The sequence below is a fragment of the Lasioglossum baleicum genome, chromosome 1 (assembly GCF_051020765.1).
Source record: "Lasioglossum baleicum chromosome 1, iyLasBale1, whole genome shotgun sequence".
Lineage (NCBI taxonomy): Eukaryota > Metazoa > Arthropoda > Insecta > Hymenoptera > Halictidae > Lasioglossum > Lasioglossum baleicum.
Window position 1 is genome coordinate 23128599 of NC_134929.1, and position 26733 is coordinate 23155331.

At 40.5% G+C, this 26733-nt stretch overlaps 1 long non-coding RNA gene across 1 annotated transcript in view; it reads left to right on the top strand.

Annotated features, from left to right (window-relative positions):
* The window catches only part of LOC143213918 (uncharacterized), a 139181-nt gene that overhangs the window by 42539 nt on the left and 69909 nt on the right, over positions 1–26733 (top strand). Inside the window, exon 2 of the long non-coding RNA XR_013010062.1 lies at positions 19641–19956. This is a non-coding gene — a long non-coding RNA (uncharacterized LOC143213918). The remainder of the gene's footprint in view (positions 1–19640; positions 19957–26733) is intronic.

Genomic DNA, 26733 nt, shown 5'->3' on the forward strand with positions numbered 1-26733 from the left:
CTGGTTGCAGAACGCTGGGATCGATCACGGTGAAAATAAACAGTGCGCGCGTCGCGTCGCGTCGACTGAAAAGAAAGAGGTATCGGTTTTGATTAATTTTCTGCGTCGCTGATCGTCGCGCTCTTCGCCGTGGCTCTCGAAGCGAATCGAAACGGTGATAATTGAATACGCGTCGTCGACAACGCAGCGGCCGCCGGTTTTTTTCGCCGTGGACAGTCACGAGTCCCGTTTCACCGTTCGTTGGGTCGGGCCGCGTCATTATCGTCATCGTTATCGTTATTATCGCTCGGCCGCTGTTTCGCCGCACTGTTTCCAGCGCGGAACGAGTCACGGCAATTACAAGTACACGCCAGAGCAACGTGCTCCTTCCTCCTAATTCCGTTGGAATTTAATATTTCGAAACGCTCCGGGCCTGCGGAGAATATTCCGCCGGCGAAAAACAGGATCGAAATTGTTACCCGCGACAATTGAATGTTCAGAACTCCCGTCCTCCGGCGTGACACGATCCTCGATATAATGCACCGGGTTTTTCTGGTTGACAACGTTTTTAATTCGCGCGATTCTCTTCTGATTTACAGTGTATGTATTTCGGTTCTTCCGGAGCGAGAGGATTCAGCGTCGTGCATGAAATAGCTGACTATTAAATTCACATACTTTGTTTAATTACATACATCTACAGAATATATAAAAGTACGATGTTACGATTTTCTTCAAGGCTACAATAATCAAAGCGTCATTAATAATGTCTAGACTGCGGATCTTTATGCAAAATAAAAATTGTCTGCATCGATTGCAAGAAATAGAAACTAAATTGAATGTTATTTCTTCCCTTAATGATTTTAATAGAGGAGAAATGATATATTGACATGTTCAATTTTAAAAATTTTTCAACAATTTTGAATTTCATCTTCTTAATTTTGCTATAAATGCATCTTAAAGATCCGCAGTCTAATAATGTCTATAATAATAGTCTTCAAAGGGAAGGATAATTTACATTGATTTCAACGTTCGTCACAAAAGAATTGAATCTTATTTCGACTGGCTCCTGTAACTCACGCCAGTAGTAGACTGGTCAGACGCGGTTCCGCTCACCGCAGCCATTGCGGTCGTTGAATATCTAAATTACTGGGAAGGTGGAACTCGACGTCGTCGTCGGAAGCATGGAGAATAACAGTGGCAAGAATGTCATTAGCAGTCGCGCGGAACGGAAATTACGAATTCCGCGGGTGTGCGCGCGAGATGTGGGCTCCTCGTCCCGTGAAATTGATACGCGGCGAATGAAAGAAATCGCGGTCGGTGTCGGCGAAAAGATTCCTCCGGAACGCGGGTATAATGGCACGTAACGATGGAAGATGGAGGATGGCCGTCCATTAAAATTAAACCGCCATTACGCGAACGCATCCGCGTAATCCCTCCGAGACACACGTTGCCGGTATTTCGGTGTTACGCGACGATCCAACCAGGAATATAATGGTGAAATGGAGCCGGCCCACTGGCACAATACAGTTGCGTGCACGATTTCGACAGAAATCCGATTGCACATCCCTCCACGCAATACACACCTACGCACAAACCATCGTCGAATAAATAGTTCAGCTGTTCGGCTGAATTTGCACGGCTGCGTCTTCTTCACTCTCGGAGTGGAGTCTTCAAACTACTTCAAATCGGACTGAGACGGCGTTACCAAATTTACCATGTTCCGGCCTGTACTAGAGATGGCCGTGCTTCAGCTTAACGGAATTATTTTACAAGGGAGGTTACACAAACGCAACACGCCGATTTTAATGGAATCTTTGTATGAAGAACACATATTGTCTTGGTAGCTGCCGACATTGATGTTAAGGGGGTGAAAATAGCCCTCAAAGTCGATGTGGAAAAATCCATTTTATTCAACATCTACGAAACTATTAGGCCTAGACGAAAATTTCAAAATCTAATTTGTGCTTCTTCGACTGACGAATCTTTTAAAAAATACGTGTGAAATATTTATTTGAGTTCTACATCACACAAAAATTCCATTAAAATCGAAGTATTACGATTGGGCAACCTCTCTTGTTTGTTTGTAGAAAAGAATAGAGAATAAAATACAATGTGAAAACAGGAGGCGAAAAAGATGTTCTTCTCTTTGTTTTGACACCTCCCTCTGGATTTTTGAATTGTTTGTAGTGAGACAGTGTCAGCCACTATTATTCTTTCATGTACTTTCAAGGTGTATTTCATTTTCACAGCAACCCTTTTGAAAATACTAGCATGAACAGAGTGGAGATTTTCTATTCAAGCATTCCGTCCTGTCACGCATAAATTACGAGCATCTTTGTTCCTGTCGACATGGTGTGTAGCCCTGATCATGCCCCACGGTTCCATGATTGGAAGTCGATATTCCGCCGATACTATCGATTATCACCCTGTCTTGGGCAAGATTAATGGTAATTAGTGCGCGTCGCGCATACCCTCGCTGCGTTGTCGATTCTTCTCAGTATACTTTCAACTTCTTTCAACCGCGTGCCAATAGCTGTTAATATATACGCGTATCGGAGCCTGTCATTCAACATTTTCGATTCTTGAGAACGGTCGATCGATAATCGATGGACCTTCCGTAGAAAATTACACACTGGTTGGAAATAGTATAACATTATTCTTAAATTCTTTCAATATTTTTTTCCTCTCACTCAATCTATTTGTCCAAGCTCGCGTTGCGAGATGAAACATTTACGTACGGGGTGTCAAAAGGGACATTCAGAAATGGTGATTCCTGGGGTCATCTGGAGGAAATGTTCCGTTGCAAAAATGTTCTCCATGGCTTTGTTGAAGAGTTATTAGGTTCGAAAGAAAGTTCTGGCGGTTTTTGTTATTTTGATTTTAAATGGTCTATTTTCGATTAAGTCGTCTGCCCTTTTCTTGCGCAATAAAAATGATCCATTTCTCAGACGAATTGTAACGTGCGATGAAAAATGGATTCTTTATGACAATAGGAAACGATCGGCTCAGAGGCTAGAACACGACGAAGATCCAAAACACTTCCCAAAGCTACAATTGCACCAAAAGAAGGTCATGGTGACAGTTTTGTGGTCTGTGGCCGGTTTGATTCATCACAGTTTCCTGAATCCTGATGAAACCATTACAGTTGAAAAGTACTGCCATCAAATCGACGAAATGCACAAAAACTTCGACGTTTGGGTCCAGCACTGGTCAACAGAAACGGTCATATCCTTCTCCACGACAACGCCCGGCCACACGTCGCCCGACCGAGAGATGCTGAAACGGCATTCAACGAATTTGTCGCCTCCAGGACTCCAGAATTTTATTTAACCGGAACAATAAAACTTGTTTCTCGTTGGCAAAAGTGTATTGATTGCAATGGTCTTTATTTTGATTAATGAAGTTTTGTTTGAGCTGAGATATGTGCATTTGAATTTAATAGTTAAAAACCGCCAGAACTTTCTTTCCAACCTAATATTATCGAAAAACACGGTCCAATCAGAGCCGATCAGGGCCAATTAAAGCCGCGCTCTGATTGGTCCGTGTTTTTCATTAATAACTCCTTAACGAAGCCGCAAAGGAAAAAGTTTCTTTATATGACCTCAGGAATACCCCTTGCAAGGTACAATAATACAATATTTTTGGTACTCCTTCCAGTACTAATAATTTAGAATAGCCTTGATTAACGATTGTTCGCGATTTCCACGAGCGTCGTTCATTGCAACAAGGCTGCCGGTTTAATTGCACGAAATTTGCGCGGTCCATGTCAACAAGAATCTCTGCGGCGAATTGTACAATCACATGAAACACTCGTTAATTCGCGGTGTCGAAACACATGTCATGTTCACGCGGGAACTTGCCGTTTTTTATTAATTACAATCGCGCGCGACTGCCTTCAAATGGGCGACGCGCGACGGCCACTGTTTATCCCCCGTATATATACGGTGAAATTTACGTCGGCGACGCGATCCAATATTAATTAAAATTTTAAAACGGTAATTGTGATGCGCGACCCGCAGGCCAAACAATGCCGGCGCCGAACGAGCGACCGATGAAATACGAAATGGTCGGGGACTCCATGAACCGTTTCCCTAATCCCATCGGCCTCCATATTTTCCGTCCTTCTCGTCGTTCTCCCTTCGTTTCAAATCTGTCCTCGTCGGCCTGGCATCGTCAAACGATTATTTCATTGCTGCAAGTACCTACCCCGAAATGGAGCTGCAATAATCAGATGACGCGACAATTCAATTTCCTTCTTTTACCACGCGTAGTTGGTAACAATGCTTTCACATTGCTTAAAAAATATTGGATTATAGAGTAGACCGAGTCTGAAGCCGCAATTGTTTTACTCGGATGAAATTCATTTTATGTTGAATTGCACGATATTTATCGTTTTCAATCCATCTGTAACCTGTACGTTTTGAAACGTAATTTCTCTGTACAGAGAACATTTTCTTTTACCAAGCTTCCGAATTGTTAAAAAATGAATAGGTTAATGTTCACTATTTTAAATCAATTTAATGGCATCTAGATTTAATTTTTTTAATTAGAGACAAAAATAAAATGGATTAAAAAGGAGAAAATAATTTTTTCCTTTTCCTCCATAACATACCGAATCCAGTTAAGCTTAACTAAGAGTATAAGCACTCTTAAGCGTTTTTGTATAATTCTTTTCGAAGTTTGAGATGCTATTAATTTACGCTATTCGTGTATGCACTAAACAATGCTTAAAAATGGATTAAATATTTGAAACGCGCTTACTAACATATACAAAACCATCATTAAAATCTATTTTCTGATATTCGATGATTGAAATCTAAAACGTTTTATTTTACTTTGAATTTTCTGACTTTGTCTTTAGCTTAGCTGTATCTCGTCATAGAATCATCTAAAATGAATAATATTTTGGATTTGGGAGCTTCGAAGGGTTGTTACTTTATAGCAAAAAAATTTTTTCAGTATATTAAAGTTGAAAAATTGAATTCTGGCCACGAATACGGGGTCTCCAGACCACTGTGCGGCGATCGTCGCCAACGATAAAATATTTTTGATCGTCACCGTGACTTGGATCGCTTCGATCAGCCTTACTGTCTCGTCGATAAAGCGTGGGCCAATATCCTGTCGGAAGAAAGGGAAGGCCTCGGTTGAAAAGATACGCGGTGGCGGGGGCACGTCGTGGGTATAACGTAAGACGGGGTGTGGGCCTGTACAGGAGCTTGTAATCAAGTTAAGCCCACCCCAATTCGTTACGAGGCGGCAGCCTGCTCGGAATTTCAAACGTGCTCCGGTACGCTGCGCGACGGTAATCCTTATCAATCAAATTTGCTCGGCGAACAGGGTCGGCGCCGCTGGGATTTCGTCGGAAAAACGTGTTGCTCCGTCGGGAATGGGTCGTGGCTTAGCGGGGAAACTTCCGGCAAGCTGAAAGCTTTATAAGCTCTCGATACGCTCGCAGCGGTGAGCGCGCCCTGCAAAACCTCTGCGAAAACTTCGAGTCCTGGCGATCTCGCGAAATTCGCCCCGGTTACAACTTTCTTTCCTAGCCATCTTTCAATCGACGGATAAGATGCTCTCACTAGCAGGCTTTCTGTGCGCGGACAATCAAAAAATTGATGATAAGAAAATTTGCTTCGGCCGGTCTTCTGGTCTGGAACCTTGAAAAAATCGATTTTCCTTCCATTAGAAATTCAGCGACTATAATTACTCAAGGTCAGTCAAGGTCACAGATAGAGTAAACGTACATAATAAGAATTTAACAAAAAAAAATATATAAAAAAGACTTTTTAAAAACCACGCTTATATTAAAATGCACTAAAAAAGGAGAAAATAATTTTTGAGACATTAGTGACTATAAATAAGAGCGTCGAGCGCTAAACTATATTGACGTAATCTTTGTGGGCGCTCCTCGCTTTTATTTATAGTGACTAATGTCTAAAAAAATTATATTCTCCTTTTTAGTCTTTTTACATGGATCGCAAGATATAGTAATACTGGTATGAAATAGGAAGATATATGTAGAAACGCAAGATATGGAAATACGCGAGATAAAATGAGGGGATGACTCCGAGGGACGACGCACTATGGGCCAAACCGACGAAATCTGTGTCAAAATCAAAGAACTTTCGATAGAAATGAGATAGAGCTATGAAATTTTTTTTAAATGAAAGCTGAAACTGCAGAATATGGGATAATTATGGAGATTCTGGTACGAACGTTTTTTAACCTTGAAAGAATTCGTTAAACTTGCACAATTTCAAGAGAATTGTGGTTTTTCCAATACCACGCTCGGAAAAACTTTCTTTAACGTAGGATACATCATTTCTCGTAGATCTTTTCACGCTGATTTCAAATCTGGTTTCAAAATTTGTCTACGACCTCAGGATTTTGCAAGGAATCGATTTTTGTGAACACAACTTAGGAAATCATTTTTTCGTTGAAATGATTTGGTAACCCACTAGTTTGAAGGAATGTTGTGTTCTCATATATAAAACACATTAAAAATAATCATAATGAAGTATTAGGAACGTTTACTTAAAATCAGCGTGCAAAAATCCACTGGAAATGATGTGTCGCATGTTCAAAAAAATTTTTTCTGCGCGTGGTTTTGGAAAAACCACAATTTTCTTGAAATTGTGCAAGTTTAACGAATTCTTTCAAGGTTAAAAAACGTTCGTGTCACAATCTCCATAATTATCCCATATTCTGCAAAGTTTCAGCTTTCATTTAAAAAAAAATTTCATAGCTCTATCTCATTTCTATCGAAAGTTCTTTGATTTTGACACAGATTTCGTCGGTTTGGCCCATAGTGCGACGTCTCTTGATGGAGTCCGAAATTTTCCGACATGGAACTGAATGAAAGGAACACCTGGGAACACCGCAACCACACACTGAGCTCCTCTGTGCGAAGTGGGCCAGTGGAGTGGGGATGATTCGGAGTGGGAACACGTAGTGGAGTAGGGATCGCTGGCGCGCGGAGTGGGGATCGCTGGCCGCGATGACGTACTACCGAGCGTCGCGCGGCGAGGTGTGACGGTTAATATTAAAATTTCTTTTTTCTCCTAGACGCATAGTTTTTTTTTAAATTTGTTTTTTAATATTGCATTGTCACCCAGTTCTGAGCTATGTTTAAAGTTTCAAGTCTCTAGCTCATCTGGAAGTGGTTTAAAATTCGATTACAAGATTTGACGCATACAACGACAACGACAACGACACTCGGCAAGCTAATATAAGTGTGGTAAAAAGCACTATCTGTTTACATCGCAGAAGGGCCCAGACCCATATATCCGAAAGTCATTGTAAACAAAATTTTTAAAAATCACTTGTTTCCGCTGGCGTTATACGAGAAACCTCTCTTATGACTTAAGGTATAACGACAGTGGACGTAACTGGAACATACTGCAGCGGCGCAGCTCTACGTCGACATTAAAGTTCCATGTACATCAGTTTTCCCGTCGCGGTAACGGGACAAGAACGTGAAAAAAGGGCGGCGGGTGCGGGCTGCTCGCGATCGAATTTAATACGGTTCGTTTTTCGATTCGGAGCGGGAACGAGCCGACACTCGGCCGCGATCAATTTGGGAAACAGATTTTTCCGTATCCAGTCGCCCTGCGACCGCGGTTTGTACAACGAAACGAAAACAAGAGGCCGGGAATATTTTCCGGCGGCGGCCAGAGAGACGCCGGGAAACAGTATTTTCCGGTGTGGAACAACGGGGGCAGCGTACGTAGCCGCGTATGTTTTCGAATATTCGATTCGTGTGATGTCCTACACGCTGCGGCGTCGGACTAGCCGGAGAGAACCGGGCCATTGATTTCCTATAAAATTACCATAAGTCTCGTGTCAACGGCAACGAGCTTGTTTGGTCAGCTGTCTGGGTCGAGCTCCTTTCGAATTATTGTCCACCATATTAACCAGCCCTTTCCTACGTGTCCCCATTGCTGCTCTCACGGACTGGCTCGGCCTCGTCTAACTAAATAAATTTCCGCGGGAAAACATGGCGCATGTGGCTAGCAAGATATGGGAACTAGATTAGCAGAGATCAAAGGTTAATCTGGCAGTCCTTGTACTTCCAAAGTAAGTCCGGGTTCGTGGAAAATTATTGCGCTTTCTATTGTCATTATTTGAACTTGTTTACACGTTGCACATACCCCATCGATCTCAAACAAAAATTTTTTCAATTATTATAATATTTTACCTTTAAAGGTATTATCAAGTCTAACTTCTTAATACTTCAGAAATAAAATCAGAATAAAAAGTGTGATATCAAATAATGTTGGTGGAGTGCAACTCTTTTCGAAGCATACTGGCCTGGAACGAATGGTACACGGATGAACGTCGAAAGGTTAGGCAAAGATCGTGACGAGGCTGTGCGATCGTCCTTGACGCCGTTCTCATTGGATCGAAGGCGAGCCGCCACGATTTTCATCGAATTTCCGCGGCGCTTACCAGCCATCCAATCCGCTTTTAATTGGGTTATTAGGCTCCCATTAAACCGGACACGCGTGGCCACCGGCGCCGATCACCTCTACGTATGAACGTTCGCTTCAAAACACCGAACCTAACGCAATTAAGTCGGCGATCAGGAAATCGGAATCGGGATGCTCGAGCGCCCGACCTAAATAGTTAATAATTGCTCGGCACCGGCTCTTCGCTTCGTTTCCGATTCCCCTTCGAACAGAAAATTGGAACGATTCCGCGGGAATTCGTTTCCTGGTTTTGCAGTATGCTGGCAAACGCGACCAACTGTCGGTAACCGATCCCGTTTTCTTGTTGCAGTCCCATTAGGATCAAAAGAGCAGCTTAGGCATCACCAAATTGCAAACACGAAAATGTGAAACTCGATTCTAACGATTCGCTCGGAAAATATACGGTGAAATTCCCGCGATGAAAATATCGTTTTTCGAGCAATAGAATTTCTGTGGAACCAGATTTCCATGTAACGATAAATATCGGGGCTTTTTCCTCGTGCGCTCTTTTCATTTATATTTTTTGCCGTGCCGTTTATCTTGACTTCCACAAATATTTCCGCTTTTTGTTATCGGCCAAAGACCAATAAAATCCGCACCATACTTCGGAAAACATTTTATGAGAAAGATTGTCGATGAAAGTTGTTTCCTTTAAGATTTCTGTTATGTCGGCGTATTGTTTATCAAGAAATGTTTGTACATACAGGGCAGGCCGGAAATCGTGGTACAACCGGGCAGCGGGTGATTCTGCATGCAAAGATAGGTCGAGAAAAAGAAATATCATTTTTTCGTTTGACAGTTTGTTTTCGAGAAAATCGAGTTTAAAGTGCCTTCCGCCAGGTACGCGTGCTTTAGTATATGCAGATAGTAGAATTGGCTGATCATGGTCAGACGCGTCAGACGATTCCTATGCAATAGCACGTGTATTCGCTACATCTTCAAACTTGATTTTCTCGAAAACGAGCTGTCAAACGAAGAAATGTTATTCCTTTTTTCTGCCCGGTTGTACTACGATTTCCGGCCCACCCTGTATTTATTTGACGCTAATTAAAGAAATTCGAATGATTGAATTACCGTCCGCACTGAAAACATTTTTGAAGTGAAACTTCTTTGCTGAGGGGGCTACAATTTTCTAGCGTTACGGAGTGACGCGGTCGAGCGTTAGGGTGGATTTATAGTGGAGCAGCGAGGTGAGCTGTGCGGTGAAAAAAAAGAAAAACAAAGAAAATACATATGTTTTTTTTTCATTAGTATGTGTCGAAATGTTGCCACGAATGTTGGTTTCTTTTCACCGCCCCGCTATCATCGATGTTCGCAGCTCCACTATAAATCCACCCTTACGGAAGTGACGAAATTTTGTGAATAACCTCGAATAGTTTGACAAGTAACATTTTCATAATTAATTTACTAACTTTAAAGACTTCATTGGTGAACTTTTAAGATTGTAGAATGTAAAATAAAGCCTTGGTTACATTCCCATTTCAGTTTTATGCAGGTTTGATGCTTAAATTGCTAGTCATTAACAAATTTTGGAGAAGTGATATGTTATGTATGTCTGTCCTTGACGCACAGTTCGACCCTCCTTGTCTTACGCATTATGGGAACTGCCGAAACAATCAGCCCGCGCAACAATTGTTAATAACTAATTAACTAGAGTTAATTTGTGAACATTTGCAATTGGATAACATAGAAATAACAGGAAATAAAATTTTCAAGTGCAATATCGCCGCCCTCGGTGTATTAAATTACGGGCCAAGTAAATTCTCGTTCGACCTTGAACTCTGCAACCTCTACCCCCGCGCAACACGTACGTACTATGGTATAGCTCTCGCATTGGACAGAGATCGATGCACGCGGCATTACCACGAGGTCGCTTATAGTATACTTCCTCCGTCCTCGTGTCTTTCCATCTCACAGGGTGGAGATACACGAAAACGGAAAATAGCGATGGAGTTGATAGTTGGACGCGAAAAACATGCCACGAGCGATTCACGGACGACCAATTACGTCGCGGGAACTGCCATCCATTAAAGTCCCCCTCATACTATCCCTATTAGTCTCCTCGTTTTTTCATGCCTGTTTCCAACCCTTTACTCCCTCCAGCCTCAGCTATCGTTTCACCCGATCGGCCGGATTAATTGCGAACTGATAGTTTGTTACGATACAACGGCAGCAAATTACACGCGGTCCGTAATTGCGGTGAGATCATTTCTGATGGGTCACGTTGCGCAGATTCCTTTTTGTTGTATTTGCAGTGGTATGAGTCGTTTAATCGAATAATTTTTGCCAGAGCCAGTAGCCTACCAATTAACATCCTTATCATCTAATTCCATCGATAATAACAATCCGTAGAGTTTCTAAGAAAGGTCATCAGTAGAGACGTCAGTGATTTTTCATTTTTGACATTTCAGAGCTGGAATAAATCTGTGGAAAGGCGAATGGCAAGTCTGCCTCGATGATTAAAATTCGCGTAAAGCAGTTAAGCTTTCGTGGAAAGTTTAGAGTGACATTTTTATATTCGGACGAGAAATCAAGAGAGTATTTTTTGTCAAACGGATGATGTAAAACGGGGCACGTGCGGACGCGAACAAAAATTAGAACGGTGTAAAACGAATCCACGGTTAGAATAGCAATCTTACTTCGGGAAATATTTTCCCTCGTTATCGGGCGGATTCGACGATTTGACCCCCTACCCCTCGGTTGCACCGTAATTACGATGAACTCTTTACCGGGCACACTCGTTGATTCTCTTCCGACAGACGAATCGAGTTTCCACTCGAGCCTGCAATGGCTCACTCGAAATCGACCTGTTTCGAACACATTCAATCGAGTTGGCCGTTTTCCACGCCTATGTTGCCGCGTTTATTTTTCTTCTTTTTTTCACGACCACCCTTGTAACCGAGTCACTCGTTTGCGAATTACCTTTGATGTTCCTCGTAACCCGATGCGCAGCGAAAATTTCCTCCGACAAAAATTGTTCACTGAATATCATAAAACTATTAAACGTAATGATATATCGAATGGTCGGTGAAATTAATTGCAACGCTTCGAAATCACATTTTCCTCGCTCGTTTCGGACAGAGTAGCATTCGATATCGCTCCGGGTGTACGAAGTTGATTGACGTCAATATTTTACGTTACTTCAATATTTCCAACGATGCAGATAGCTACGCCTAGAAATTTTGTTCGATACACATCGATTATTGACCCTGATGCTCACTGCGCCGTGGATTTTTCGCACACGATAAAATCAATAGACAATTTTTAGGGCTGAAGATACACTAGAACAGGGATGAGCAACCTTTTTTTGCAACGAACCAGCACTTTAAAAATGTTGTGCGGGCCGCATGTAAGAAACTTATGATAATACAAACACTGAATGATGAAATCAAATTATCTCTTTATTAACAGAATAAACCTAGTATAGAAAATTACAGAAATAAAACGTTCATTAATAGAAATACTATTTAAAAAACGGCGAAAGATATACAGTAGCGGACAAAAGTTTAAGACCGCTCTAAAGAAAACGACAACTTTTTTAATATTGTACTATACGATTTGAACTTTTCTAGGAAGCTGGAGCAATTAGTTTACTAAAGGATGTGAAAAGAAATTTTCTCAAAAATTGAAATTGGTCGAAATTGTTGAAAAAATACTAAAAGTTGAATTTGTAACTTTTTACGTGGGCCTATATTGAAAATTTAAAAAATAATTTTTGTAGGTTTGTGTCAATTATATGCACTGTGAAAGTTTCATCGAAATCGGTCGACGTTGCAACGAGCTACAAACGTTTAAAGATGGTAAAAATTGCAGATTTTCACTTTTTCGGCAGAATAATATCTTTCCTCTATTATGCAAGCCACAAAAAATCGTACAGTGACCATCGCGGGGTCATTTTAGGGGCGAGACTCCAATCTTCGAATCTGCGTTGGTTTCGATCATCAAAAAATTGTTTGACATGTATACGAGCATATTAATTTGAAAAGTCTTCGAAACAAAACATTATCTTCGCTATCTCACCCGTTGCATAGCGTAAAAAGCTTTGTTGAGAAAAACGAAAGATGAAATAAAAGGTTCAAGCTTCAATATCCCCAATTGTCCCATTTGCGGACCTCTTTTTAAAAAGGTGGACATTTGAGAATTGACGAAATTAAAATTTTTGAAGTGAACGCTGCACCGCGATATACATTCTCGGACGGCCGAAGAACGCGATGGGCTGGGTCGTAACATTTTACTATAACTCTTCAACCATAAGAGATATCGGGATGAAATTTCCACTAAAATTAATTAAAAAATTATTCCTGCCTACTGATAATTATCGTAATAAATATATATATTTTGTAATAATTTTATAATCCATTGTTTAAGATAATTTTCTAAAATCTCTAAAGCCACGACAGAAAATTAAATACGAAGCGTCCAGGTTCTCCGGGCGTTTACTCTCGATGCAAAACATTTCGCCAGCCATCGTAAGGGATGTAGTTACAAGTGACACCGTGTAAACCGTTTACCGTCGACAGTAAGTGGTTGACAGAGACACTACATCGGATGAACGTGCGTTTTACAGAAATGGAACGGTATTCGATTTCTGTATTCATGACCGTAGCTCGCACGTACAGCGTAAACGCGTACGAGCCAGCTAGGTGCAAGCTCCGCTTTTGTAGCGATCGGACAAAGACTGAGCCGCGGGACACAGCTTGCCGATCATTATTCATAGTTCTCCATTCTCTGTTACTCTACTTTCGAACGAAACACAGTATTCACAGGGCAGGGAATTTTAGGGGAAGAAAAAGGCGGGGTTGAACTATTTGCGATTTAAGCTTCGTCACGATTTTTAATCCTTTATAGCTATACTGCGGCAGTTTATGCATTTTTAATTTTTGCAAACAAATTTTAAGAAAATCGTACCAAATAAAATCCAATTTTCATTGGTAATAACATTTGTAGGTCTGAAATAAATAAAAATCGTACTAAATTCTGTCGAATTTTTGATACCCCAGCATTTTGTGAATATTTTTATAAACCATAAATTCATAAAGATCCGCAGCCTATTTATAACTAATAAACTACTCCTCAAATTTCGATAAAATTTTCAGAGTACTGTGTATACACATGTAACGTACATGAATCCACGAAATAAATTTTTTAAATTTTCGTTACTGCCCCAAATAAAAAATCGTAAAAAGTAATTTTCGGTCCATTTATAAAAAAGTTATTCTGATTTAAAGCGTGTCCCATTAATTATCTGACCTTATAAAAGGGACGACTTATTTTGATTTCCCCAGTGCCCCAGTGGTTCTTGAATTAACTACATTTCCTGTTTTCTCCTCTAAAAATCAAGGTATGTCAAAGTAATTCGGCCGACTCAATATTATTATATTTTCGGTAGAGGATATGAACAAGTTAGTCAAACTTCATTAAATAAAATACAGATCCAGTATATGGCGAGGCGGTAAAGTTAATTCCTGCACTTATAACTTAATAAAGTATGGTCGTAAAACGTTCCTGCAAAGAAAGATTAAATAATTTTCTTTGCCAAGAATAATCAGTAATTGGTAAGGTGGTCTACGTGTAAACAGTTTGAAGTTTTCTACGGACCAGGATACTCAATGTGTGGTATGGTTGTGGCACAGATTACATCGCTGAGTTTTCTTCGTAATAAATAGACTGCGAATCATTATGCAAAATAAAAATGTTTTGCATTGTTTGTGGGAGCAGGAATAAAAATTTCAAGTCTCTAGCTCATCGGGAAGTTAGTTTAAAATCAATTGCAAAATTTGTACCGAACAAACAGACAAACAGACAGACAAGAAAGCAAGCTAATAAAAACGTGGTAACATAAAAATTGATTTCATCCCTTAACGACTTTGTTATATTAAAAGGAACAATACAACATTCTTGAATTTTAAAAATCTTTCACTGTTTTAAATTTCGCCCGACCAATTTCCTCATAAGACACTCGAGACATGGACTAAGTGAAAAATGAAGTAAAATATAAATACTGAAAATGTCAAACGAAGAGAACATTCGTTTCTGTTTCATGCACTTGCTGATCAAACAGAATTCCATGTTACACAAAGATTCACATTGTAATAGATCTGCCCAATTAGTACATATCCCGCACGTTAACAGGAAACCTCAACGGAAATCCACAAGCAAACATTGATCCAGAAGATCTCCGATTCGAAACCCACGGCGTTCGCGATTTAAAGTGTGCGAAGACGGGACCGGAGGCAGTCGCAGGTGTTTCCCGGCGTAAATTCCAGGTAGGGAAAAGGCTCGAAGTTCCCGGAGCATAATTCGCAGCGGCAAGACTATGGTTGCCGTACGCGGGGGCTTGTTCATCTGGGCGAACGGAGCTCCGGCGCTTATTTAAGCGGAGTTTAAGTGGCTGGTCGCTCTCAGTCGCGGCCGCACCTGCTCGTAATTGTCCTGATATTTGCCCCCTGGCCCCGAGGGACCGTTCTCCGCGGTTCCATCTGGAGCTTATTTATTAATTGACCCTAAATTCCGGCGCCGAAGTGCATCCGGCCCGGTGGTTCTCGGGGACCGGAGCCGAGCCGAGCGGAGCCAAGCTGAGCGGAGCGGAGAGGAGAGGAGAGACAGAGAGAAGGAGAGAGCCCAAGCCCGGTGTTCATCGGCTCGTGAAACGCTGGAAGGAGGAAGAAGTTGAATGGGGTGATAATGAGCGTGATAAAAGAGAGCACTCTCGGGAGTCGAGTGCTGGAACGCTCTGATTTCGGGATAGAACCAGGAAACCGGATATCGCGGCCCCTGCGTTTTTCGATGCTTATTGCGGCTCGTCTTCACAATAATTGCGCCGCCATCACTGGCAATGGGGTTTCTGGGACAGTAACGCATTGCTGACCGGAGACGTCCCAGTGGGCTGTTTCTATAAAATAAATGGTATTTATGTTTCTTCTATCGATCGTATTTGCTGTTAATAAATGTTAAATGCTTTCGGCGCAACGGTTCGATCGTTTGGTACTAATTATGAAGCAATTTTGCTAATTATCAAACAAAATCAACGTTTCGATCCTAGTTTGGATCCTTTTCAAGATTTATTTGAATACCTATTGATTTAGCTTTACAGGTATTAGACTGTCGTTGGGACGAAATAAAACAACATACTAACATACAACATGACGAATTTCGTCATGCTGTTAAGTTTGTATTGGAAGCCAATGTGTTCATTTTTAATGGTATTTACTACAAACAAGTATTTGGAACAGCCATGGGATCTCCAATTTCTTCAGTTGTTGCAAATCTTGTAATGAAAAGATTATAAGAGAATTCTATTTTAAAACTGCCCTTCGAATTGGTTCTGTATAAAAGGTATGTTGATGATATAATCACATGTATAAAACCTGAACAATTGAAAATTTTGTTGGATACATTTAACAGCTTTCATGAAAGATTACAATTCACATATGAAATGAAAAGCAATTCAAGTCTAAGCTTTCTCGACGTGAGTGTCATTAGAACAGAAAATAGGTTAAAAACGAATTGGTTTCATAAAACGGGTAGATATGTAAATTTCTACTCGTTTCACCCTTTGCAACTTAAAGTGGGCTTAATCAAAGGTTTGATAGATAGAGCTATCTTACTCTCTGATCCTGAATTTCGACCAAACAATTTGCTGTTAATAAAAAATGTATTAAAACACAACGGTTATTCAGAAAATTGTACGTCAAACATCGTCAAGGAACGTATTTTTGAATTATATCATTCTCTTTTGGTTGTGAAAAACGAAAGGAAGATAGATTTAAAAGAACTGGTCCAATCAATTGGAAAAATACCGTTGTTATACCTTGTGCTGAGAACATCTCAAATGACATAAAAAGGATCTTTCGAAGAGTAGGAATTCATACAATTTTCAGGATACCACATTATCTTAAAAACTTGTTTCCACCTGTTAAAGACAAGCTACCACGCTTAGAAAGTTGCAATACTGTATACTCAATACCTTGCTTGGGATGTAGTCAAGTATATGTATATTGGACAAACGTTCAGAAACTTGAAAACCCGTATCATAGAACATAAGCATAATATTTTCTTACCTCCACTACAACATACGGATTTGACGAAACATTCACTTGAAATGGATCATAGATTTGATTTTGAGAACGTCAAAATTATTGACAAAGAACAAAATTTACATCAAAGGTTACTATTGGGAACTATTCATATGATTAAACATCGCATCGTAAATCTTAGGTACGAGACACCTAAGATACATGAATATTACGCAACATTACTAAACCAGTAATGTTCTATGATGAATTTTTCCAATGAACTTACTTTTGTCATTATCTAAAAATTTTGAACCAGCTGTTTCTCACATACAATTAACTGCATATGAAACTGATTCCCATAAAAGTTGAACGTTAATAACGATTTACCATCAAGGTATATTCGTAAGAGCGGATTTAAGAACATACTATGACCTTTCTTTACCGCCTTATATCGATAGATATAACCTAGATCGTTTTCAATACGATCTTACATCAGTGTCTTGACAACAAGCATGTCCGACGCACGTAACACACGCGTGCCACACAATTATTATAAATTTATTTTCCCCAAAGCAAGTAAGTGAGTTTTTATGAACAATATTCCTTATATTCAATAATTTAATAGTTTTTGAAATTACTATAACATATTTACTTTACAGACGGGATTCAAATAAATCTTGAGAAGGATCCAGACTAGGATCGAAACGTTGATTTTGTTTGATAATCAGCAAAATTGCTTCATAATTAGTAGTAAACGATCGAACCGTTGCGCCGAAAGCATTTAACATTTCTAAATGGTATTAATTGAAAAAATGTTCATGTTACGAACTAAAATGTCTGATTTGTTTCCTCATTGTCATTCTTTTTTCACAAGCTACTTCCAGTAAATAATTTAAGAGAATTTGTATACAAACATCTACAATCTGTTTTCATCATATAAACATTTTCATCTGACGCAATATTGATAATTTGATCGCGGTACAGAGCAATATGCAAATTTCGTGGCACATGCATATTTTCATCGAAGGTTCATTTGCAGTTAATTACAAGAAAGATGATGTAATAAATAACACGGGAGCGGCGTTGAAAGGTGAAATGTTTGCAACGTGAATCGTCCGAATATTTCAATCCAACGCCGCTCGGCCGTAACAGCCGGACCGCCGATATTTTTCGCACACTTATCTTAACTTCATATCTACGGATGCTGTCCCTTAGGGACGAATATTTTCGAGAACCGCAGAGCTTTCAATTTCGCGAGTAAAGTGACCCGGTTGGATTCTTGACGGGTCGCGGTTTTGACTTTTCAATAATCGGGGAGCCGCGTCGATATGCAAATTCCCCAATTTCATCGAGGCAGCAAGATGGAGCACGCCAGCCCGAGATAAATCACTGGGGTCAGTTTCGAACAGACAGATTTATCCTGATAAATTCCGATCGCGGCTCATGCTGGCACGATCGTCATCGGAAAAAGGATCATCAACTTGTGCTGTTTAAATTCCGCCGAAATTATTGTGTGGGCAAACGTTCACTTTTCGCCAATTGTTTTTTCTGTGCATTTATTCCCTCGTATAGAATAATATCAATGGATCGCTATGATAAATATAACTTGTTACAATTGATTAATTGTGTAAACTCCAAATTAATTTGTACACCTAATAACATTGCTAATAGCAATTGCTGATTGCAATAAACAACGAAGGTAATTTATTTGGAACATTTGACCACTGCCAACTGTCGAATAAATTGTCGAGCTAATTGCCGCACATGATTAAAAATATTTCTATAATTGTTCGTAGAACGATTTGTCAACTGTTACTTGGTTGGAGCACGGACAAAAATGGATTACGACAATTCATTTTGTGATATCAAAATACACGCAGAACATTCATTCGAGTGAAATCAGCGTTATAAATCAACGAAGAGGAATTTTTATTTCCGAGTAGATTCAGCTTCATTTATTTTAGATAAATAAAAGGATTTAAACAAAAAATCGTGTGTCAAATTTTCTAGTTTCCAAACGATGCTGCTTTCTCACTTTCCAGAACATACACACGGAGAAACATAATTGCAAAATAAATGAGCCTGTGCATTAATGCAAAATTCTCTCTCGCAGCGAAGATCGCGCGGGCGATTTAATTAAAAAGCCGAGACAAAGTCCCGAAAAAATGCGGGAACACGTCCGCGAATGATACGAAGTCGTCGGTCGATTATCGTTGAGAAAAATTGCGATGGAACGTGGAAAATCCGAGCGAATCGCGATCCCACACCCGATTTTCCGGGAGCGAAATTTTCGCGCCTGCTCCACGTGCCGAAAACGGAAACTCTGCGGGGCTCGGGAAATTGTCCATGAACCGCCGGGTCGCGTTTCTGTTCTGCAATTATTCGTCGGTTGTCCTGCACGCCATCGGAGCGATCCAGGCTTTCCGGAATTTTCGAGAGAATCGAAATTTTCCGAGCCAAGAGCATATCGTGTAGGTATATCGTTTCTGCATTCAGCGGAAGAGACTCACCATTACGTTCGCTCCGTTTTCCGTTGAAAGGAATTCGTCGAGCTGTGGATAATCCGCGAGCGAAATTATGGGAAACATCCTGCAGATGTTCTACGTAAGACTCTGCCACGACCTGCGGGAACTATGCGAAACACTTCACTATTGCCCCGAGGGCTATTTAGCGGAAGTTACCGGAAACTTTACGGATAACGAACTACATATTCGAAAATAATATTAATGCGCTGGTGGTTTCTGTATTGCCGCAGTTCACAGAAAAATCGTCGTTCTCTCCCAAGCAATCTTCGGTGTAACATTTACGTCCTCTCGTATAAATTGCATTGTTGAATCAACTTATTTCGAAAAAACTAAAAAACTACTGGACCAAATTGGACCAAAATCTAATCAGCTCCAAATTACAGCGGGGCACATCGATTGCATAATTCATCATTCTGATCGCGTTGTTACTTTTTCAGAAAACGTTAACGAAAATTTTGATAACATACGCACGGACACATACACACACATACGAACATTTTACTGAAAATAGTCTAAAATGACTCCAATGACCTTGAAATGTGAAGACCTGCTAAAAAATCGATTTTCGATTTTCGGGGTCATTACAATAGCTTCCCTATAAATCGGGAAGTTAATTAAAATTGAGTTTACAAATTTTGTTGTACATATTGTTTCAGATCTTCAAAGAAGAACTCTCCCGACGGATACATCTCTGAAGACGATATCTCGGGCACCTGTTCCGTTTCATTAAACGGATTCGCGAAGAGTCGATTTCGCAGGTTACACGGGCAGCCCCGCAATTCCGTAAGTGGTGTAAGCAAACGCATCTCGGGAAACTCGACGTGACACTCTGCCCGCGAAATCCGTCGCCGAATCCGTGCGCAGCAATTCTCGAACTCCCTTTGCCCGAAGGAGGACGCATGTAAACATCCATACCTATCCCAGACAGTCGGGCAACGTGTATCCTGCATCCCGGAAGGATTCGTTCATCCCGTAAGTAAATTCCACGATACGGTTCGTTTTCGTAGCAGACCTGGCATCGCAACGTGTCCCGTAACCCTTGTAATCGAATATCCGCTGAGATTACACAGGTTCGCAGATAATTCAGTTTTCACCCTCCGCATGCCATTCTACAACCCTTCGCATATAATCCTTACCATAAAAATCGTCGCTGCGATCGATACGCACGAATCCATTCAGCATCGTCTGCTCAAAGAAATGTCTTTTAAATATTAACCCTTAGCACTCGAAATTAAACTAAACTAAAAATTGCTCTACCATTATTCACAAAATTGTTTGTTCAAGCAGTGGATGAAATTATCAATGTTTATAAACGAACCGTATATTTAACAAAACATATTAGATGTAAGACACACGAGGTTCAATTAACGACTGACAAATTTTCCAAACAAAACGCTCCCTCGTGTACACTCATTTTTTTCTTTCGTTCAACCAAATTCACTTCATACATATTTTGTCTCTCATTCATTATGTTTCTTTCTTATTGTCTCCACACATATCCACACATTGTTTATATTTTTAAATATTATATCAAGGTAAGAAGTATTATATCAATGTCATATCCACAAAATGAAAAAAAAACATATAGAATGGAATTGGGTCCCATGGAAATCACCGACACAATTTTCCCCGACGCGGTTTTCACCGACAACATTTCACCCATTCCAGATTTGACCGACAATAACTTTGGCCGACAACGAATTTGACAGACAACGAATTGGATCCACAACGAATTTTACAGACAACGAATTTGATCCACAACGACTTGAGACGACCACAGTATGTATTATCATACAGTATTATCATACTGTGGTCGTCTCAAGTCGTTATGGATCAAATTTGTTGTCGATCAAAATCGTTTTCGGTTAAAGGCGTTGTCGGCCAAAGTTATTGTCGGTCAAATCTGGAGTCGGTGAAATGTTGTCGGTGATAACCGTGTCGGGGAAATTTGTGTCGGTGATTTCGATGGGACCCAATGGAATTATTTCAGGTCGGAAGAAATGTATAATTTTCGAGTTAAAAGAGCTCCGACTGCAACGGGTTAATCTCGTTTTTGAATATCACTGACGGTATTATTGCGAGAGTGAACTGTTCTATGTATTATGTTTAGACTGCATGCGATTAAAATGTTGAAAAGAAATATGGAAAATAAATTCACAATCTACTTGTCTACAGTAATAGATAACAATTTGTAAGAAAATCGCAGTTGACAGCGAGCGTCGCGTCGCGAGTAGCACGAGCGCGGGCCGGCCGGGCTGCTGCAAAAAGATGACAATATTAATTTTTAAATAAAACCTGACTAACTTCCGACTGGCATATGGTGGCGGTACCGTGAAATTCCTGGGCATCCGTGAGTGGGCACGGTCGTGTTTCGACGAGGTTCGCCGCAATCAGCGCGCGAGCAGCGTATCGTGAAAAAGCGTGTTTGCAACCGGACGCGGACGCACTCCCGCTTGCACGTACGCGCGCGGCACGGCGATGGAACGAAAAACGAGGAGAACGAGAGATCGATCGGGAACGATCGGTTAACGAATTTCGTGCGGAGCCAGGCCGATTGAAAAATTCGATACCGCGGCGCGGCTCGCGATAGGAAGAAAAATAAGCCGGCTAAACGCCGCCGGGGCGTTTCTAGCTACCGGACTACTCTTTCGTTCCCCAGCGGAGCAAGGCTAATCACTGGACGCGGCACGAGTATCATTTTTCTTCTTCCTTTTTCCGTCGGGTCGGGGGTGGGGGGAAAGATGGGGGAGATGGGGGGAGGGCACAGATAAAAAATTTTCAACGGTCCGGTGGCGTTCTTTCACGCGATTTACAGAGGACCCGACTGCAAGAGGTGATTCATTCGTGGTATCAATCGCGGCTGGCACAAACGCACACGGTTCGCGGTGTTTTCTACCTCAGACAACCGGTGTGCACGCGGAACGCAATCCTTTCCGGGATAATGGCGCCGTAAGGATAACGTATTATCCGCCCGCGAGCATTAACCGACGAACCGTGCCGTGATTTCACCAACGATGATCGCGAGCGCTCGTCATTTGTTCTATCTTTCATCATCTTAATAGGTTGAAAATAACGCATTGCAAAATTTTCTTAATCTTAGTATTAGACTATGCAATTTATAATTTTTGTAGGTACATTTTACGAAAGTGGAATCAAATGGCCTTTGTAGATACAAAATTGTAAATCGTGTTGTATTAGGTGTACAAATAAGTTCGGTGCCTTCTCAGCATACTTTTGATCTTTATTTGCAAAATAAAGGAATACACGTTACGTTTCGAAGCTCCCAAGCTTCTTCAAACGAACGGAAATTGCTTGTTGAGTTACACCAAGTTCCCCAGTCAGTTTCTGTTGTGTTTAACAAGGAATTTCATTCAATAATTGCTCTAATTCCTCGTCCTGCACTTTTTTCGGCATTCCACTGCGTTCTCTATCATTTGAGATCAAAATTTCCACCACGAAACCTTTGGAACCCCTTTTTGAATGTTGTATAGGTTACAACAGGGGTGGCCAACCTGCGGCGCATTAGATTCTTGCGACTATACTTATTCTTTTGAAGTAGGCACCATAACTGAATCCATATTCATATTATTCAGTCTTCTTACTCATCAATTCGTCGCAATTTTTTGACAGTTTACAATTATACGATGGGAATTGCGGTGTTCAAGGGTGATCGCCCTATCGTCCAAAAGATCATTTCTCACTATTGTAGATTATTGCTCCATGTGTTTCCCTTCCGATTAAGAGAACTCATTGAACTAAAGTCAATCTATGTTCCGTTTTCATATTCGCAGAAGGTATGTTTTACACACTACACAGAGTTTTCACGCTAGCATAATCTTAACACGAGAAATTAAAGATAGCACGCGTGTGCTATCTTTTTCTTTGGGAGTGTATGTCTTTTCAACTGGCGTAAGCTAATTAATTTAGTTGCGCGATTGAGTTATCCTCTAACCGAAGCAGATCCTACCCCTATACAACGTACATAAGAAGGTAGAAAAAGTGCTCGAGTCGTATGGCGCACCTGAACTCGTATGTGAAAAATTTTGCGCATGGTATGCAAAAGATTGGTCACCGCTGGGTTACAACATTTTCACCTAACGCGGAACAAATCATTTTCGTAGACTCAGCAGTCTTTCTTTGACTAAAATTCGAAAAGAATACAGTGTCGAATGTGCTGTTTCTTAAACGCCATGATGCAAAGTATTGCTTTTTCAGGTTATCTACTAATTAGTAATAAGTAAGATTGATGCTTTAAAACACCAAAGCGGCGGGAGAAATTTTTCGTTCGAAATGCAATCACAATTGAATATACATAAAGGCACCAAACTTATTTGTACATCTAATAATATTTTTTGAAAATTTTCATACGCCATAAATGCGTAAAGATTCGCAGTCTACTTGTTACGGATTTAAATTGCGCCAGCTCGTTTCTGTCGTAAGTCCATCAAGTAGACTGTAGATTTGTTTGTAACATAAAAATCGCTTGCGTGCATTACAAAATAGCTACTCATACATTTATGTATTTTCTGAATCATTTTAATAAGTGGTAAGTAACACAAAAGAATACTGAATTTGATGTACATCAGTTTCGAATTCGATCTACAGCAAGTATTCGATCTAAGGAAACGGGAACAACATTTTTTCACAGACTTTATAGGTTATGCTTGAACAGAAACTTTCCAAGAGGAACACTCCGTGTTCGATACAAGCATGCATCTCCAAGACCAAGAAACGCACGGTTCTATTTCACCGGACATTTCTCCAGGTCTCTTGATCCAGAAACTCATCTTGATCCATCTCTCGGATACAATTCAATCACGCCTGGCCGCACTTAAACCCTCTCGCGCCCCGACAGTAATTTCCTTACTCGATGCTACAAGGTAAATCGAAATCGAGTTACGGAATGGATCGTCCGATAGAACGCGATCAAGTTTCCGTGAGTAAATTGCCGGCGCTTTATAGTCGACGGCGAATCGAAATATTCCGTGTGATGCACGTTCGGTGGATCGCTCGTCTCGATCGCGCCGGTGTTTCTTAATCGCGGGCGAAAATGGGGTTGCATCGACGCGACGCGCCGAGGGTTTATGGTTATCGCGAGCGCGAGGCCGCCTTCGACGCGCGGCGGATTGAGCGCTACTTAAAAACTGGTATCCAATGGAATTTACGGCACGTGAACGTACACGCCAAGTCGATTATTAATTTATATTTGCTTCCAGTTTTATGGTCATTTTGAAATATCGTACATTGATTCTAGTCGATTTTTATCGGTCTTTTCGAACGTTTACGTTCTTAGGAAAGCCAACAAAATCACAAGAAGTCTATATAAACTTGATCTTGTCACCTTTACTGCTCAACAAGAGTTTAGTGTGAAAAATTTATTCTTGGACTTATTCTGTTTTAGAAGCCTCTCTGTCACATAGATTTCGAATAGAACCTTAGCAGTCGGGTGTAAAAATTGCTTTACCATTATTCAAAATATTGGGAAGAACGCTGCGCAGGCTTGTGAAAAAATGCTGTGTACGGTGAAGGTACTTTATCAAAATCTACTGCGCGGAAATGGTTCGCTCGCTTTCGTTCTAGTAATTTTGATGTGAAAGATGAGTCACGCTCTGGTCGTCCAATCCTGAAAAAGCTGAAGAAATTCTTGAAAAAGTCCAGCAAGATAAGCATATCAGCAGTGTCGACATTGGTATGGAGCTAGGCATTGACCAAAAAACTGTTCTGAACCATTTACACAAAGCTGGCTACAAAAAGAAGCTCGATGTATGAGTGCCTCGTGAGTTAACATTGAAAAATTTAATGGATCGACATCTTTGATTGATTTCGACATATGAAAAAAATCATATATGTACAATGGAATTATTCTAGGTCGGAAGAAATGTTTAGTTTTTTAAAATATTTAAGTGTCCTCGATTAATTTCTCGACATATAAGAATAAGGACAACCGTTTAAAGACAGGGTCTGTATTGCCGCGACATCGTTTGGCGAAACTATCTCCGTCGAGGGAACGGGCGGATAATAAAATCGAAATGGAGATAATGTTGCATTGAATCGAATCGTTCGGCATCGTCGTCGATCGATTTCTTGAAGGGTGGCCGGGTATTTACGAGGCTCATATACATACAATCGTACCCTCGCATCACCCCCTGTTTGCACCGGCATACACGGTCGCAATAAAAGGGGGTTGTTGCGAACTGGAGGGTAACGCGCGAGGCGAGAGACAGAACGATCGTCGGCGCACAGGGAACGGTTATGACGCGCGATGCTCCATCGAATATGCATTATTCATTGTTGCCCGGTACCCTTTGTTGTCGGAACGTGTCGAGAGTAAATATTTATCCGCGGCCCTTGTACCTTGCTCCAGCTATCGAGAAGCTGTCGAAAAATTCCGTGGGGGGTGATTTTTTTCAACTTCTTCCCTAGCGTTTCACTGAACTTCTCGCGAAACTGCTCGGGTTCTACTACTTTCCCTAGCGCGCCTTTTTCTGTTTGTTTTTTCAAAGAAACCAAACGAGCTACTTGGTCGCTGGCAAACCGAGAAACTTCATGCAGTTGCAGCGTACCACAATTTTGAAAGTATTGTAAAGTCCAAAATTTATAGTGGAACTCCGCTGAATTTTCACTCTGTCGAAGTCGAAAGTTCACTTAATTTGCATCTCCTTAGCACTGAATCTTATATCAACGGCACAACTTTTTTATTTCATGTATCCTGTTGGCTCTACGAGGTAAACAATTCTTGTTGTTCAATAAAAACAGTTATATTCGAGACGTGATAGTTGAAAAAATAGAGTAATCTGTTCATTGAGGGAAAATTTAATAATGCACAAACTGATAACTTTATGTTTGATATAAAATCACAGGATTTTATCTTTTACTCTGTCAGAAATGTTGTTTCATAGATTAGCGATTTATTCTTTAATGTATCTCATGTGGAAGGTAGCAATCTAGAAATTCAGGTTTGAGAGTATTCCGTTTGAGACATACTAAGGGAAGTTTTTCGACGAATAAATCTTTCAACGTTTTAAGGGTTCCTTCCCGAGTCCCAAGTGTGTTGCAGTCTTTTAAGGATGGTTGTCGGTGAACAGAGGGTAACACAAGGTTCTCTAATGGGGTCACGTGTTTTGTATCGAATGAAACTGTCTTCTGAATATCCTCGGCTTACGTATGTAGAGGCTTCTCGTAAGAAGCTAGACCATTCCACGACCAACCCCCGTTCGGTTTCATCCCCCCAGCCAAGTTTCGCGTACTGGAACTGCACCGTTTCTGTATTTCATGAAACTTCGACTCTAGTCTCATTTACCGCAGTAACTTCGCATATTCGAGTAAATAGAATAACTATGCAATAACAAGTAACAGCTTAACGGTCGTTTAATGTCAGTCTTATACTTCGCGATCGAGAATAATTGCTTCGGCTTTATTTAATTGACGTTTCACTCTAAGGATTGTTTGAAAAAAATAGAGATTTCCACATCTGGCGTTTTCAGTAATTTAGAAAAAATTTTTAAATAATATTTATTTAAAAAATATTCATATTTTCACTATGATACCATTGTCAAAAGTAGGGTAAACTAAGTAATGTTATAGAAATAGTTCATATATTTTACTTAATTGTATTTGTGAAATAACTGTAGGGCTTTTCAAAAAATTACAGTGCTCACAAAACATTTTTGAAACTTGTAAAAGATTATACAAAAGAATTGTAGAGCCTTCGAACAAATTTAAAAGTTCCCCAAAGATTTCAGGTCTCCA